Below are 18,818 nucleotides of genomic sequence, written 5' to 3'. Positions count from 1 at the left end.
TTAGACTGAAAGTAGGTCAATGAAATGGGTCACCTGCCACCCTCGCTTTATAAAACAAAACCAGACACTCCTCATACAATAATGAGTGTCTTAGCTACACGTATAAGCCAGTGTACGGTGTGAAGTTTTCGTCTTCATTTTGAAGAAACTCCAAAAGGTGAAAGTGCTTTTAGCAAAGTAAAGGATTTCTGCTGTGGGTATGGTATTGTACAGGACTTGTAGGTTTGCTTCCTAAAGAAAGTGTCTTTTTTGGAGAGCATATAATTGGCTACAGATGGATCCATCTTGATTTGTTGCCTAGTGACGGCCAAAGGAAGTCACCCTCTGGTGAACTGAAAGTCTGTTTGCCATTACAGTTTCACACAAAATGCCCTTGTAGCAATGTTTGGTGAAAGCGAGAGAGTGATCATTTGATCCCAAAATGGTTACCTTGGGGAGGCTACATTCTGAACCCCTGGCTTTCTCTGGGGTGCCCTAGGACCACCAGCAAGATTTGGGCTGAGATAAGAAAGAGTCCAGTGGCTCCAGTGAAGCCCCCTAGTTACCTGGTATCACCCTCTATAAATCTGGGTTTTTCAGAAACTCTGGGGCAACCGATTATTCTGTACATCCCCTCAAAACGTCCTAACTGCTTCAGGGGTCTGAACTCAATTAGCGTCTACTCTCTACTCAACTCTGATCCTTCAGGCTCTTTGACTCCCTTCCTCTCCATATAGCTAGTATTAGCTTGCTAGGGCTCCTATAACAAGTACCACAAACTGGATGGCTTAAAATAACAGAAATTTATTGTCTCACACTTCCAGAAGCTAGAAGTCTGAAATTCAAGTGTTGGCAGGGTCGTGCTCCTTCTGAAACCTCTAAGGGATTCCTTCCTTCCCTCTTACTACCTTCTGGTGGCTTGCCAGCAATCTTTGGCAATTCCTTGGATTGTAGATGCATCACTCCAATCCTCTTTCTTCACATGATGTTCTTCCTGTGTCTACATTTTGTCTTTCTTCTATACGTGCCTGTCTCTGTGTCCAAAGTTCCCCATTTTATAAGGACGTATAAAGTCATATTGGATTAGAGCCCATACCAATGACCTCATTTTAACTGGATTACCTCTATAAAGATCCTAGTTCCAAATAAGGTCACACTCTGAGGCACTGGAGATTAGGACTTCAGCATCTTTAAAAAATAATTAATTAATTAATTTTTAAATTTTTGGCTGCGTTGGGTCTTCATTGCTGCACGCGGGCTTTCTCTGCTTGCGGTGAGCAGGGGCTACTCTTCGTTGTGGTGTGCAGGCTTCTCATCGCAGCGGCCTCTCTTGTTGCGGAGCATGGGCTCTAGGCGCGGGCTTCAGTAGCTGTGGCATGTGGGTTCAGTAGTTGTGGCACGCGAGCTCTAGAGCGCAAGCTCAGTAGTTGTGGTGCAAGGGCTTCATTGCTCCGTGGCATACGGGATCTTCCCAGGCCAGGGCTTGAACCCGTGTCCCCTGCATTGGCAGGCGGATTTTTAACCATTGCGCCACCAGGGAAGCCCCTAGCGTATCTTTTTTGGAGTGGACACAATTCAACACATAACATACGTGTATGTTGTTGTTGTTTTGGTTTGGTTTTTAATCTCAGCAGATTTCAGTCCTCTGACGCTTCCATGTTGTCATAGTCAATTAACCTCTGTCTTCAATTCCTTCCCGATCCAGAACAGACTGTGGTACATAATTCAATGACTCCGTATCCTCTTATATTTTCATTCCACTTCCCCAGAAGAACTCCAATCCTGGATCAATCCAACTGCACCCGCCTTCCTTCTGCTTTCTTACTGGAGGGCTGCTGAGTGCTGCAAGAGGAAACCCTGCCACCATGTGGATGGGTGCTGGCCACTACAAATTCCTGGTCACCACCCCGAACTCAGTCCTGGATGCCATCTAGCAGTCTTCTCTGTATCCCAATCTCAGTCTCTCTCTGTATTAGTCAGGCTTCTCCAGAGAACAAAACCAATAGGATATATCTCTATGTAAACATATGTCTACCTATCTATCAGGATTCTGAGGAATTAGTTCACACGATTGTGAGGGCTGGCGAGTCTGAAATCTGCAGGGCAGGCCAGCAAGCTGGGGACCCAGGGAAGAGTTGATGTTGCAGCTTGAGTCCACAGTCTCAGTTCCTTTGAGTTGACAGAATTCCTTCTTCCTCAGAGGATCTCAGTCTTTTGCTCTTAAGGTCTTCAACTGATAAGGCCCACCCATTTTATGGAGGGTAACCCACTTTACTCAAAGTGTACTGACTTAAAAGTTAATCTCATCTGAAAAATACCTTCCCAGCAACATCTAGACTAGTGTTTGACCAAATATCACCGCAGTGTGGCCCACCCAAGTTGACACATCAAATTAACCATCACATTTTTCCATGTCCCACTTTTAACTCTCAGTAAAAGATGCTTCTTACTCTTCAGGGAAAATGGATGTTTTAAAGCAGGAAGCCCCTCAGCTTTCTACCTTCAAGACACTAAAACCCCACTCATTACAGCAGCCAGCCTTGCCTCCTCTCTTTTTGTCACAGAGGAAGAGGGGTCACTCTTTCTGAGCCCAGTCTCTCCACCTGGGCTTTGGGTTTTGATTATTACTGCATTTTCAGGACCTATATAGTGTGAGGGAAATTGTAGCCCCTCAAACATTTGAAGGAATCCTCTCCTGACCCCTTTCCTCCATTCCTCCCTTGTACTCTCTATTTTCAACCCCTTCTCTACCCTTTAATGTTTCTCATCAACATTTAAACAAATTCAAGTCTTTCCCATTAAAATAACACCAACATAATCAGCACCCTCGACTCTGTCCATCTTTAGCTATTGCCCTTTCTTCTTCCTTCAAGGTCATGCTTCTCCAAAGAATTGTCTATATTTTCTGCCTTCACATCTTACTCTCCTATGTACTCCTCAACTACTGCAATCTGGCTTCTACCCCCATCATTCAATTGATACGGTCTTGACAAAATGGTCTTTTTCTTTCTGGTCATCTCCCTAGTATTGGATATTGTTGATTGCTGTCCTCCTCTCCCCCGCCCTCAAAATTATCCTTCACACATGACTTCTTATTTAGCCTGAACTGCAAGGTCCAACCCTTCAATTACTTTCTTGCTAATATCACTTTCTGGCCCCCTTTACCCTTCAGTCCTACATACTTGGAAGAACTCCATCACACTTCTTTTACTGAAAGACCTCGTTGTTTCTCCATGGTGTTCATTCTTCCTCACTGCAAAGTGAGTAATAAACCCAACTCATCTGACTGCAGGTGTGCTCCTGGTGACCATTGCCTGAAGGGCATGACACTTCCAAGTTACCCAAATATTGGGGCATAAGAAGCGCTGATAGGCATCAGAAAGACTAAAAATGAAGTATGGAAAAATTTCACTCCTCCATCCCCATCTCACAAGCCAGCATTACTTGACACCCATTCAGCTGAATTTATCACAAGAACACAGCAATTAGGTTTTGCTGTCACAGGCAACTAAAGTGTTCCTATGCAGAAATTGGTCCCTAGAAGTAGGGCCTGGAAAAGAAACAAGCCAAATAATGTGGAATTGTCTAAGGCAAGGTTGGGTGAATGGCAGTGAAAAGCCCTCTATCTTGAGTTGGGAAATGGGCAGACCAGTTATATGGCCTCAAAGTGGTCATTTTTTGTGAACTGTGTGCCTAGTAAGGCTAGGGCCTTATGGGATTTTGTGGAGGATCGAGATACTGGTGTTGATTTAGTTGCTCCTTGTGGCATTCAGAAAGGTTCTACAAGCAAGAGACAAATTTTGGGTGGTGAAACTGATCCATCTGAAAGCAGAGAGGGAAGAAAACACAGCTCTCCTAATAGAAGCCCTGTAGCCTACACTCCAAGATGGCTGAGTGATGACTATTGTACAAGGTGAACAAAGCCCAATTATTTGCCCCAAGGTGAAGTAGGACCAGTGAAGGCGGAGACCTCGGGGGAGCCAGAGCCTGATCGTCTCAGTCTTTCCCAAACACCTGGGAAAGATAGGCCTGGGAAAGATACCAATTATCCTCACGGGGCCTCTCCATCCCAGGGTATTTTTGTGAACTGTCCTAAAGCAGAAACCAAGGAGGTCATTAAACTCAGAGACAAGGGAATGGGCTTAGCCAACACAGATTGATGCTAAGAGACAAAACCACCCAGTCTGGAATCTAGTGCTTGGTAACTGTCTGCTTTTGTCATCAGTCTATAGAATTGATCAGAAGCAAAGAGATGCCTAACCTCCTCAGTTGACAAAGGGGTCATCTTGCTGGAGAAACCTCTAGCTTCACCATCAAGGACGTGTGAGTGCTTACCCCACCATGCACATAGCTTACCACCTGGAAGTGGGTGCTGCATCCCAGAAGGGGACTGCTTCCCCATGCCTTCCTCAGATGTGGCCACGACAAAAAATGGACAAGGTTGATCTTCCCAGAGAGCAGAAACCAGGAGCAGCAGAAAGGTCGCCTAAGAAACTCACGCCTTTGCCAGAGTGGGGAGGCCCTGCTTCTCTTGTCCAGCGGAATGTGAGATGTGTGAGAATTTGGGGACCACCGAGGGTGATTTCTCCCCGCCCCCTTTCTAAATGGATATTGTATTGCAGGTATTCTGGTATCTTATTCTCATCTTGTATTGTGACTGTTAGTGACGGTTAATGTTATCCTTTAACTGTAGGTCTTTGAATTATGAGGTGCCGCATCCAGAAAGGATCAAGAAGGAGGATAATCACCCCGAGGTACTGCACTTGAAGCTCGATGTAAAACAAGGATGAGACTTTGGGCTGTCTCCTTTGAGAGGGGGGTGAGTGCCTTTGGCATAACGCATGTGACATAGTGACATTATGATAAGGAGCATTTTTGCAAGTAAATGAATGGAAAGAAGAGTGTGCATGTGGGTGCTAGGCAGCTGCTGGGGGCTGGGGAAGGGGGGAGAGGTTAGACGACAGTGAACATCAGTTGTTTTACAGACTTTATGCATCATTTTCCCATATTCTAGTAGGATCAATGTCACCTTGCTGACAATCTGTGCACGACGAATTTCCAATCATTTGGATCATTTCCTAAGGATAGTGTCCGAAATTGGAATTTCAGAAGGTACAAATAGTTTCATGGCTCTTACTAAATGTTTGAAAACTGCTTCCAAAAAGAGTTAGAGCAATTGACATTCCTACCAGTAACATAGGAGAGTGTTCCTATATATTTCATCAACTACTTCTGAAATTTAATGCTCCACAAATATAGCCTTGAGCTTTGAGGGAATAGGCAAGCCTCTATGGTTATCCTCTACATAGATTGACTAAGAATCATCCCTCCAAGTTTATTTGTGATCCATGTGATAAAGCTGCACACCCAAAGAGAATCTTCTTGTAGTTTCCCTCTGATCAATTCTGCTGCCACCAGAGGGATTAATGCACGTAGTTCTCTTCGGACAGCGATTTTCTGGCTGCAGCTCAGAGCATCATTCCACTTCCTGCCTTTTCCTCCTGGCATCTCATTCAAAGCCGAACACTCTAAGATAGCAATTGAGACATCAAAATCTACTCTAGTGTGGTGTGAGGCATCTCAGGGTCCCAGGTAGGTACTCTATATAGGTGATCACCTTAGTCACATCTTATTTGGTTCAAATTAGCTTCTAAGTCAGGCTTTTCCAAGTTTTGGAAACCTAAACAAAATTTTAAACCCGAAACTCAAAACGATACATGCTTGTGAGTGTCATTAGTCCAAAATTCACAGTCTGCAGAGAAGAAAATACAATCTCCGAAGTTTAAGGGTCTTGCCCAAGTGCACACAGTTAGCCAAGGACTGAGATTTCTGGACTTGTGATGCCACTAGAAACTGGGACTATGGTGGTTCTCAACATGGCAGTCATTGCTCATTGCCTGGTCCTCACATCCGGAAACATCCAGCTTCCCTCTCCTCTAGGCTCCACAGCTTGGCTCAGACTGGGGCTACTCTCAAAGCTGGGACAGATTTTTCTCCCTGAAGACCCTTTCAGTTCAGGAGCTTGCAAATACCATTCTGTCATTGTTATGTTTTCCCTCCTCCAGCCCTCCCCTCAGGGCTTCCATCCTCTGCCCGGATATAGTGTCAAGGAAACTGCAGGTACAGGGATAACCCCAGACTCAGAGCTGTCTTTGAAGAATCGGCGGGGGGGGGGGGGGGGGGGGGGGGGGGGAAGTGGGGGGGAAGGAATGCCTTTCATCAGTCTGTTACTTCTAGTCTCAATCCAGGAAACCCTTAGATCAGTGGATCTTATATTTCTTTTGGCCACAGGCCACCTTAGGAAACTGGTGAAAGCAACAGACACTCTCTCAAATTCACATTAGCACAAAATTATACCTACAATTTCAAGGCCATCAAAGACCATCTGAATCCCATCCAAGGTCAACGGGTAATGGTAAGAGATCCGATCACAGCGGTTACATCCTAGTTTTCAGCAGAGATACTTTCTAATAATCATGGGGAGAATTTGAACCCTGCAGGTTACTTCCTTGTCTCAAACAAAACATGGATAATTGTTGTGTCTGGAGTGGAAGGTGGGGGACATTTTTCGTGGCAGGTTTTTTTCCTAGGCTCATTCACACGGATGGCCTCCTAGAGAACTGTAGGGATGTTATCACAGTAGGTGGCTACCCGAAGTCTTCCTGCTAATTAATGTACCTCTTGGGCGCGGGATACATTATCCTGCACTGACAAAAATAGTTTCAGTCTCCAGGAGGGGCTTTAACATTGGGAACAAAAAGCTGCTTATAATTGCTTTGGGTTAGCTTTTAAGATTATAGCCGAGTTAACACATAGTTATTTTTGCAGAGTAGCAAAGTAAGCTTGCCAGATAAAGTCCTGTACCATAGTCTCTCCCCACTTGCTATGGTTATGTCCCTGAAAGCCATCATGGTAAGAGAATTTACAGTTGATGAACTTAGAACCTTACATGGAAAGTAGAATCAGGAACCGAAAGTCAAATCTGTGTCTATAAAAGCTCTTAGAAACATTTTTTTTGGCTTTCGCTAAAATGAAATGTTAAAGATGGCACATCAAATAAAAAGAACGTCAATGTTTTATATAGGTTTTAATTTAGAAAGAGCCATGAAGAGTTCTGTACAATTTCCATCTACCATTCCTTGATCATTACAGCATTTTTAGGAACCCTCTCTTCCTCTGTTTTATCTTTATTACTGTTGTTTATTTTTAAAGTAGCACTCTTGTAACAATTTAATTGTATAGAAGTGCTATAAAGTAAAAAAGCAAAAGTCTCTCAAATCTCACTCCCCAGTCATAGATAATCACTATTAATGGAAGGACATTTGGGCTGTTTCCATTTGGGCTTTTTTTGGTTCATTTTTCAGGTTGATGGTTGAGGCTGCTGGATTTTAAGGGTCCCGTGAAGCTGGGGAGAGGGGATGGGAATAGTCCAAGTTAAAAAGCCATAAAGCCAGCTGTTCTCACTGTTCTTATGAGATTCAGCAGTTTTGCTTGAATAGAAGCATGTCAGAGTGTTGCAAGCCTTTGGTTAATTTCCAGAGTTCTGAACAAGTGGATACTGACAAGTTCTGCCAGTGTTTCTTTGCTTTTATGGAGGAGCAGGTTTATGGACGTCCTCACCCTGCCTTTCCGGACTTCCCATCACTGTCCAGGCCTTTTTAATTTCTCTCTTTTTACAAAAGTATGGAGGGCTTCCCTGGTGGCGCAGTGGTTGAGAGTCCGCCTGCTGATGCAGGGGACACGGGTTCGTGCCCCGGTCCAGGAAGATCCCACATGCCACGGAGCGGCTGGGCCCGTGAGCCATGGCCGCTGAGCCTGCGCGTCCGGAGCCTGTTGCTCCGCAAGGGGAGAGGCCACAACGGTGAGAGGCCCGCGTACCTCAAAAAAAAAAAAAAAAAAAAGCACGGAGGCCACTTGGCAAGGAACTGTGGCAAGCCTCTAGAACCTGAGAGCGACCCCCAGCTGACAGCCAGCAAGAAAGTCATAAAACCACAAAGAAAGGAATTCTATTAACAACCAGGGATCTTGGAAGAGGATCCTGAGCCTCAGATGAAAATAGTAGTCTGGTTTCAACCCAGAGCAGAGGACCCAGCTAACCTGTCCCCAGACTCCTGACTCTTGCCCTACTTCTCCTTGGCCTGCCCCTTTCCCTGTCAAGGCCCCAGTTCAGAGTGGACACCCTTCCTCTAGGACAATTAAGGGGCTTGCACTAATGGAGTTAGTTTTCACGAATATCTTCTAGGATCCACAGAAACCAGAAGTCTTTCATTCCTGGTAGTTGCTGGAAAGTGGCCAGGTGGTGAGGAAAGAATTTATTTTTAATATTTTATTTTTTAAAATTTATTTTTTTATTTTTATTTATTGTTTTTGGCTGCATTGGGTCTTCGTTGCTGTGTGCGGGCTTCTCATTGCGGTGGCTTCTCTTGTTGTGGAGCATGGACTCTAGGTGCGCAGGCTTCAGTAGTTGTGGCTCGTGGGCTCAGTAGTTGTGGCTCATGGGCTCTAGAGCACAGGCTCAGTAGTTGTGGCGCACGGACTTCGTTGCTCCACAGGATGTGGGATCTTCCCAGACCAGGGTTCGAACCCATGTACCGTGCATTGGCAGGTGGATTCTTAACCGCTGCGCCACCAGGGAAGTCCAAGTCATGCATTTTACATTCATGGGTACTGTACATGAGACAGCATCAGGCTGGCCAGGAAAGGTATAGAAAAAGCACGCATGAACATTCCAGTTTTCCAGCCTTTTTTCTTACTCCCACAACCGGACACGTGCATGGACTTGAGCTTTGGAAATGTTCACAGCAGTTCTTTAACATATCAGTAAATCTTTCATCTTCAGCAAGTCATGTCCAGAAAAGCTCTAAGTCATTTCAAAATGTAGGGTGCTTCTCCCCTGATCCATAACCACATCCTATTCATGCTGAGAAAAATATACCTTAGTACTACGCAGAAGGCTCCCCTGCCCTCCCAGCCTTTCCTTCTACTCGGTGGGCAAAGCCATCATTACTCAGATGTTTAGTTTTCATTGAATAAAGCCCAGGAGGAAGGAAGAAGTCCTGGGATTTGTTTCCTTCCCTCCTCATCGCCATCTGCTGGTAGATTGTTGAATTTCAGATGTGTATGCAGAGTCCAGTTAAATAAATAGTGCCAGCCTACTTACTGCTGGTCACAAGGTGCCAAGGTTCTGCAGAGGAATCCATTCCTGCAGTCCTGGGCCAGGACACACCACAAGCACCATGAAACCCTACTCCTTGTTTCACCCAGGCCAGGGTGGCCGAGGACAAGGGCTACATCAAGCATTCCCAGCCTCAGTGAGAGTGGTTTTGGGATCAGGAATTAAGAAACTAAGGCTTGGGACTTCCCTGGCGGTCCAGCGGTTAGGACTCCATGTTTTCACTACCGTGGCCCTGGGTTCAATCCCTGGTCAGCGAACTAAGATCGCGCAAGCCGTGAATAAAAAAAAAAAAGAAACTAAGGCTTTCTGTTTAAGAATGTTCTGGTGTATCCAGATATAGAGAACAAACTAGTGGTTACCAGTGGGGAGGGGCGGGGAATTACCAGTGGGGAGGGGCGGGGAAGAGGCAAGATAGGGGTAGGGGATTAAGAGGTACAAACTACTATGTATAAAATAACTAAGCAACAAGGATATATTATACAGCACAAGGAATATAGCCAATATTTTATAATAATGCTAGATGGAGTATAATCTATAAAAATATTGAATCACTATGTTGTACATCTGAAACTAATACTGTAAATCAACAATACTTAAATTTAAAAATTAAAAATAAAATTATTTTATTAGGTATAATTTTTAAAAAGAGTATTTCGGTGCATCTGTTATATTTTAAAATGGTCTTTAGAAGGAACAAGGCTGAAATGTTTATTGTATGTGGCAGCTGCCCTGCCTGACAGCAGAAGCAGAAGCAATTGGTGATCACATGTCCAAAGAAGTGGACAGCGGTCCCCATATTGTTCATGCCAGTCCTTGCCAGAAACTGGAATCCTAGCCTTGAATTCCCACCAGCTTAGGGACATCACAGTGCCAAATGCCTACCATCCTAGACCTTTTCCTATCAGGCTGTCAGACTCCAAAGACAGTTTCTAGCAAGGACCAGGGTGAGGAATGTGTCAGGAGAAAGGAATAGTGGGGACCAAAGTTTGACCCCAGTTCTTTAATCTATCTATCTATTTATTTATTTTTGGCTGTGTTGGGTCTTCGTTGCTGCGCATGGGCTTTTCTCTAGTTGAGGCGAGCGGGGGCTACCCTTCATTGCGGTGCGAGGACTTCTCATTGCAGTGGCTTCTTCTGTTGCGGAGCACAGGCTCTAGGCACGCGGGCTTCAGTAGTTGTGGCTTGCGGGCTTAGTTGCTCTGCGGCATGTGGGATCTTCCTGGACCAGGTATCAAACCCGTGTCCCCTGAATTGGCAGGCAGATTCTTATCCACTGTGCCACCAGGGAAGCCCCTTGACCCCAGTTCTGGAGCACCTTGATGTTAGGTAAGGAAGCAAGTCATGGATTTAGATGCAAGGACACGAGACAGGGGCTTGGTCCCAGAAACAAAGCATGAACTTGTCCCCTGGGACCAGAGGGGAATCTGCCATAGGGTGCAATTGACAAGAATAGTGCAGAAATGGCTGAGCTGAAAGTCAGGCAACCTGGCTGCTAACCTTGGCTCTCCCACCCACTAGCTGTGTGGCTTTGTGCACATTGTTGTGAGCCTTCCTTAGTTCATTTGTAAAATATAGCTCACTTAGCCTCTCCAGCCTCAAGCTACCACGGAGTTGTGCTTCTCAAACTCTAATGTGCACTGGAATCACTGGGCACATTATGAAAGTGCAAGTCCTGATTCAGTTGGTCTGGGGTGGAGGCCTCAGAGTCACAAGCCTCCAGGTGATGCTCGTGCTGCTGGTCCCTGACCCACACTTTGAGTAGCAAGTAAGCATAGATTACAGAAGTGGCTCAAGGGCTCTCACTGCTGGTGTGGATGGAAGGCCAGAGGCAGGACTCTAGTCACTCCACACCCTAGCTTCAGCCAGAGCACCTCACCTTTGATTTGGTTTACGTATTAGGGTTCCACCTAAGATTTTATTTGAAAAATAAAAGGAGTCAGTTTGTTTATTTTTTTAAGAGCTTGACAACCATTGAATTGCAGCCCTTTGGGGGGATAGGATAGTTTAACCTATTTTTATTATGGAAGATTTCAAACATACAACAAATTCAAAAGAAAAGTCTAACAAACTCGCAAGTACCCATTACTAAGATTCAACAAGTACCGCAATTTGTCAATCTCGTTTCATATCCAACTGATAGGAACTTAAAAAAAACAGGGCACAGGGCAGCTCTCGTGTCTGGACTTGGGATCTGTTGAAGAGACTTCTACAGTGGCTGACTGAGATATTCATTCATGCTTTAATGGGACTGAGTTTGGACAAGATTAACTGCAACTTCTGAAGGACCGATTCCCAGAGTTAAACAGCCACCACATAGAGCAAAATGGCAAAGACTAAGACCACCAAGAAATGTCCTCAATTCGCCACCTCCAATGTGTTTGCCATATTTGACCAACGACAGATTCAAGTGTTCAAAGAGGCCTCCAATGTAATTGATCAGAACAGAGATGGTTTCATCAAGGAAAACTTGTGTGATGTGCTTGGTTCTCCAGGGAAGAATCCAGCTGATGCATACCTCAATGCCATGATGAATGAGGTCCCAGGGCCCATAAATTTCACCTTGCTCCTCCCGGTGTTTGGTGAGAAGTTAAATGGTGCAGATCCAGAAGAATGCTCTTGCTTGCTTTGATAAAGAAGCAGTAGGCACCGTTCAGGAGGATTATCCAAGAGAGATCTGACGACAATGGGAGATCAGTTGGTAGATGAAGAAGTGGATGAGCTGTTCAGAGACAATTGACAAAAAGGGAAACTTTCATTTAACTGAGTTCATGTGCATTCTTAAACTTGGAGCAAAAGGCAAAGAAGACATTGAAAGAACTTTAGCTAAAAACTTCCAACTACTGGGACTTCCCTGGTGGTCCAGTGGGTAAGACTCCATGATCCCAAAGCAGGGGGCCCGGGTTCGATCCCTGGTCGGGGAACTAGATCCCACATGTCGCAACTAAGAAGCCCGCGTGCTGCAACTAAGATCCTGCATGCCACAATGAAGACCCGGAGGAGCCTAAATAAATAAATGGTTTTAAAAAATTAAAAAACAAAAAACCAAAAAACTTCCAGGGACTTCCCTTGCGGTCCAGGGGTTCAGGCTTTGCCTTCCAATGCAGGGGGTACATGTTTGATCCCTGGTTAGGGAGCTAAGATCCTACATGCCTTGGGACCACAAAACCAAAAAAACATAAAACAGAAGCAATGTTTTAACAAATTCCATAAAAGACTTTAAAAATGGTCCACATCAAAAAAATCTTTAAAAAACAAAAAACCAACTTCTACTTACTTTTTAAAAAAATGTTTTTATTAGACTATAGTTAATTTACAATGTTGTGTTAGTTTCTGGTGTACAGCAAAGTGATTCAGTTATACATATATGTATATATGTATAAATATGCATATATTATTCTTTTTAATTACACTTTATTACAAGATATTGAATATAGTTCCCTGTGCTATACAGTAGGATCTTGTTGTTTATCTATTTTATATATAGTAGTTTGTCTTACTCTTTTTTAAAATTGAAGTATAGTTGATATACACTATTATATGTTACAGGTGTACAATATAGTGATTTACAAGTTTTAAAGGTTATACTCCATTTACTGTTATAAAATATTTGCTATATTCCCTGAATTGTTACATATATCCTTGTAGCTTATTTTATGTGTCTTATGCTTTTTTATTTCCCAGCCTCATAGAACCTGTTGAATGCAACTTAGTTTCACAGCTCCCTCCCACCCCACTTTTTTTTGATATATTTATTCCAGACCTTTCTGCCACTTAGCATTTGTATAATCAGACTGGAAATGGGGATGAGGTTGTAAATTGTATTGAAAAAGAGATTGTGAATAAAAATTGACATGTGAACCTCTAGGAAAATATATCCATATCTCTGGCTTTGCTAGATTTTTATAGTTTTGTATAATTAAAATGATATTTTGAAATAAAGATTATTCTGACTGAAATGGAATCTAATGGCAAGTTAAACAAATGAGTGAGTGGTGGTTTGGGGATAGTTCTTTTTTCAGTTTGCAATGTCATATAATTCAGGTTTCATGGTAAACTTGATTTTTCTCATATGCGGGACAGTGTCCTTCAAAACTCTTAAGTACACTTTAACATTATTATGCAGTAAAAACTAGTTATGTGTTTGGTTTTTTTAATACTTCTGGTAAGTTAAGATGTTTAAACTACTGAATGACACATGTAGAATGTATCTGGGAGAACATTAAACATTTTATTGATCTAAGATTCTAAGATGAGGCAAAATTCCATAGAATAGTTATGACTGAGCATTTACTGTGTCTGAGGCATTTCACACATATGATTTTCACTGAATCCTCCCAACATGACAGTTGGAATTCCAGCCGAGGGCACCTCACCCCAGAGCTTACAGTGCTGGAACCACTAGGTTGTCTCTATGAAAAGCCGCAAATGCCTAAAAGAATCAAGACATTTCCATTACATTATAACATAATTCTGTAGTCACTATCGAAATTTAAAATAATTGGGGTAATTGATTATGTGAATAGAATTTCAAAAAATTCTATCCCGGGTTTAAAAAAACTACAGAAGACAAAGATGATGAGCAATACTATTGTCTGTTTGAAGGCAGTTCATGTAGTGTAGACTCTAGGGAAGGCGAAGGACTGAAAAACATGGAAACAAGGCTGCTATGAGCTCATTTTAAATTCTCAAGGCCCAGCAATTTGACAAACAGGAGAGAACAATTTTAAAAAGGAAAATATCCACTGAAAGAAGTTTTTCAACACTGTTCAACACCTATTCCCTCTCCTAAAAGCATATTGGAATTTTGTCTCCTTAAAGTCAATGCATTTACATATTGTTTAATATTTGTGCTTTATAGCTGGGTGCAGTAGGCAGATCTCTGTTGACTTGCTATCACTTAAAAGAATTTTTTTTCTTGGCTTCCTTTCCCCACAGACATAGAAAACAAACTTATGGCTACCAAAGGGGAAAGGAGCGGGGGGCGGAGTGAATTAGGAGTTTGGGATTAACAAACAAGGATTTACTGTACAGTGCTTTGCAGTTCATAAGAGCTTTCACATTTATTATCTAGTCCTCACAGCCCACAGGGTAAGTAGAGTGTAAGTCAAGTTGAAGTCTCAAAAAGTCAAAGCACTTATCTAAGGTTTCTCAAGTACAAGAGTTCACATCCGGCTCCCTTTTCCACTTACAAGCGTAAAGTCACCGTGAAGTGTCACAAAACCAGGTGGAAAATCACTGTATGTTTAGGGAAAGGGGAAAAGGTGGTGGGATTATCTTGATCATCATTAAACCACTGTTTCTCAGGCACCGTTTAAGTGTTGGGGACAGCTGGGGGGCAGGACAGACAAGGACGCTGCCCTCCTGGGATACACGCTCTCTAGTGAGAGCCAGATGATCAATAACTCATCTCAAATAAGTCCTGTGCGACGAAGAACTGAGCAAATGAAGCAGAGGGTAGTCAGGAAGGGCCTCTTTGAGATGTCACGTTAAGCTGAGGTCTGAATGACAAGAAGGAGGTCCCATGAGATGATCGGGGTTCAAAAGGGACAGCTCCTCCCAAGGCACATGCGGCAGGAGCATTGGGGGAGCACGAGAGAACACAAGGATGGTGTTTGCTGCGTAGTTTAAGTGTGGAATCCTAGGGCTTTAGGCAGGGAAGAAACGTGATTCACATTTTAAAAAACTCAACCTTGCTGCTGTGTAGAGGGGCAAAAGGCTTCCAGGTAGGAGGAGGCTGTCACCATCATCCAGGCAAGACATGAGGACAGCTTGGACCCGGAAAATGATTGAGGATGTGGCTATAAAATGCCTCTCCTTGTCTAACCTACTTCCTCCCCTCCAACTACCATCTTTCTGGCATAATTTTAATACATTTATTCTATTGCTCTTCTTGAAGCCAGATTTAAAAGATTGTGTGGGGGGGAAAGCTTTCAAGATTAAAAAAAAACTTGGTTGTTCCTTGAATGCCTTATGTTTATCTGACACAAGCTGCTCTGTTTCATCTATATTGTCTATAAAGAGCGTTGTAGAATCCAGTACTATGAGGTGCCTAGGCCAGAACCTTGTTCCTCTTCAGGGTCCAATAAATATTATTATTTTTTTAACATCTTTATTGGAGTATAATTGCTTTACGTTGTTGTCCAAGTTTCTGCTGTATAACAAAGTGAATCAGCTATACATATACATATATCCCCATATCTCCTCCCTCTTGCGTCTCCCTCCCACCCTCCCTATCCCACCCCTCTAGGTGGTCACAATACTATTAGCGATGACGATGAAACCAAACCAGACTTTTTGTTAAATCTGTTTGGTTGATTTGTTTGTTTGTTGCCTTCTGTTTAAAGCAACTACAAGCGAACCTGAAGACTATCTTTGGTTTCTGAAATGCTGGGGTTCAAAATTCTTCGCACTACCAACAAGCTCCAGAGCCTCACTGGCTGGACTGAATGGACAACTGGGCCCGGTTTGGAGCGACCTCGGGAAGCAGGGACAGGGAACTGCACAAAGCATTACAAGGCCGGCTTCTCCCTGACAAGGTGAAGTCACAAGAAGGACGGAGTGGGGACAGGAATGTGGCCGGGCTCTTGTCCTTCAGTTGTCCTCCCAGAGGCACTGGCGAGGAGAGACAGCCCTAAGAGGCGGTGCGAGGTTAAAGGCTCCGGCGAACTAGGCCTCTGGACGTTTCCAGCAAAGCTGGGAGGCAGCAGAGGCAGGCTGTGAGCTTCAGGGAGGCTCACCGCGGATTTCAGCGGTAGTACCGCCATCAAAGTCACAGGGTGGCTTTGTCTTTTCCAAATCCGGGGAAATGTTGATGGATAGAATCGCCTGTGTTTCCCGTTTTCTTTTTCTCCCTTTGGAGCTCGGCTACCCCCTCTGTGTGGCTGAGGGCGAGCAGAGGAGAACTGGGGGAACTAGGCGCGGACCGGGCGCAAGGAGACCTTTGATTCCGGGCGGTGCGCGGCGGCACCGCCCGTGCGGCCGGGTTCCCACGGCAACCGCCACCCACCCAGCCCTTCCCACGAGCCAGGCCCTCCCCACGCTCGCGGCCGCCTAGGACCCCGCGACAGCCCGCCAGCTGGGTGCTGCCCACGCCAATTGGACCGGTCACGGCGCTGCGGCTCAGAGAGGCCAGGGCCATCCCGCCGCCCTGATTAAGTGGTAGAGCTGCTGTGTCCAACGACAGTTTGCGCCCTTGACCCTGACGCAGTGCTGCCTTTTGACGTCCTGAGACTGAGCAGCTCGTCCGACCAGCTCCGAATCAGGCTGATCACTAATAAAGGCGAGTCCTCGTGTTCGAACCGCTCCCACGTGTCAGCCACCGTGCTCGGTGTTCACTGACTGACGTGCGTTAGTTCACCGATTCCTCAGAGAACCTGGGAATTACTAATCATCTCGCAGATGAAGGAAGCGAAGCGCAGAGAGCCTGAAGGACCTGGCCAAAGTGACTCCGCTCGTAACCTGAAGACGCCGGGTTCAAGCCCAGCTGGTTTCCCCCTCCCAAGCCTGCTCCACCCGCCGTGCGTCTGGTTTAAAGATGGGACGGCCCATCTCCAGTACTGATGGTGTTCTGAAAAGTCCCTGGTGACTTACTGGGATGCCCTGCCCGCCGGATGCATCTGCAAGTCTTGTTGTAGCGTGCATGGAAATCGGGAGCACGTAATCAGTTCATAGGTTCTTATTTGCCCAAGATCTTGCACCTCGTATAACTCAAAAACCTATATATCTCGTCCTCATGGTTTGTTCATTTACAGAAAGCGAATTCTGCCAAAGCTGGGTGAAAGCTCCACGCTCCAGCCCGAGGCTGGCCGGCGCTAGTGGAGCAGCGCCATCTCCTGGTGGATTCCGTGAACTACATCAGAAACCGCTGGAGGGTGTTGTGTTGCCAAGGCCTTCAGACACGGGGACAGCACCCGTGCACAGCCAGTTTTGATAAGGGAAAGAGAAGAAAGAGAAGAGAGGTTTTGGGACACAGGAAGGGAGTGGAGGGAGTGGGTGTCAATGTGAGGTTGTAGAGCCTCTGCTTTAGCCATTCCGCTGTGATCCCCAGGGTGATAGAATCTAACTTTTTATTAAAATTGGCATCGGGGAAAGGGCACCCAGCAGTGAAATACTGAACTGCAGTAATTCACAGGTGGCATGTATTATGGTTTTATCTCATATGTATGTCATGATATCGAGTTAATTTTTGTATATGATGTGAGTTAAGAGTCAAGTTTTGCACGTGGCAGCAAAGATCCCACGTGCTGCAACTAAGACCCAGCACAGCAAAATAAATGCATAAATAAATTTAAAAAAATTTTTAAGTCAAGTTTGGTTTTAAAGATGTGCTTTTCCAATGTTTCCAGTACTTTGTTGAAAATGTTATCTTTTTCTCCATTGTATTGCCTTGGCATCTCAGTCAAAAGTCAATTGTCCATATAGTTGTGAGTATATTCTGAACTCTCTGTTCTGTTCCATTGATCTCTAAATCTATCTTAATGCCAATACCACACTGCCTGGATTATTGTTGTTCTATACTAAGTCCTGAAATGTAGTGTAAGTCCTGCATCTTTGTTCTTTTTCAAAATTTTTTGGCTGTCCTTAGCCTTTTGCATTTCTATAGAAATGTTGGAATCACTTTGTCAATTTCTTTTAAAAGTCCTACTGTGATTTTATTGGGAATGCATTGAATCTATAGATCAGCTTGGTAGAGGTGACATCCAGCAACACTGAGTTTTCAAATCTGTGATCATGGTATATCACTCCATTTATTTATGTATGTATTATTTAATTTCTTCTGTAGTTTTCAGTGTACAGGTCTTGCAGACCTTTTGTCAAATTTATCCCTAAGTACTTAATATTTCTGCAAAGAAGATGTATAAATGGCCACCAAGCAAATGAACAGATGCTCCACATCATTAACCCTAGGGAAATGCAAATGAGAATTACAATGAGATACTACTTCACACACACTAGGATAGCCATAAATTAAAAAAAGAAAAAGAACAACTGTTAGAGAGCATGTGGAACCATCATACATTACTGAGTGAGACTGTAAATGGTGCAGCTTCTATGTAAAACAGTTTGGTGGTTTCTCAATAAGTTAAATATAGAACTACCAAGTGATCCAGCAATTCCACTCCTAGATGTGGACCCCCAAAATTGAAATCAGGTGTTTAAACAAACTTGTACTTGAATGTCCATAGTAGGACTATTCACAATGGCCAAAAGGTGGAAGCAACACAAATGTCCATCAACATATGAATGGATAAACGTCATATATCCATAAAATGGAATATTATTCAGCCATAAAAGGAAAAAGGTACTGATAATACAATAATGTGAATGAACTGCCAAAATATTATCCTAAGTTAAAGAAGCCAGATATAAAAGGTCACATATCGTATGATTCCATTTTTTTGAAATATCCATGAAAAGCACATAGATAGAGACAGAAAGCATATTTGTGTTTGCCGAGGGCTGGGGTAGGGAGGGAATGGAGACTGACCACTTAATGGGCATGGTGTTCTCATTTGGGGTGATGAAAATGTTCTAGAACTAGATAATGGTGATGGTTACACAACATTATGAATGTACTTCATGCCACTGAATTCTATACTTTAAAACGGTTAAAATGGCAACATTTGTTATATGTATTTTGCCACAATAAAAGACCCAATTGATC

General features: G+C 43.9%; 1 pseudogene; it reads left to right on the top strand.

Moving 5' to 3' along the window:
- The window catches only part of LOC114905897, a 32,199-nt pseudogene extending 16,410 nt beyond the window's left edge, over positions 1-15,789 (top strand).
- The last annotated feature ends 3,029 nt before the right edge of the window (positions 15,790-18,818 follow it).

Source organism: Monodon monoceros, unplaced genomic scaffold (genome assembly GCF_005190385.1).
Source record: "Monodon monoceros isolate NGI ecotype Baffin Bay Population unplaced genomic scaffold, NGI_Narwhal_1 Super_Scaffold_22, whole genome shotgun sequence".
Classification (NCBI taxonomy): Eukaryota; Metazoa; Chordata; class Mammalia; order Artiodactyla; family Monodontidae; genus Monodon; species Monodon monoceros.
The sequence above is the reverse complement of the archived record's forward strand: the minus strand, read 5'-3'. Positions and strand labels throughout refer to the sequence as shown.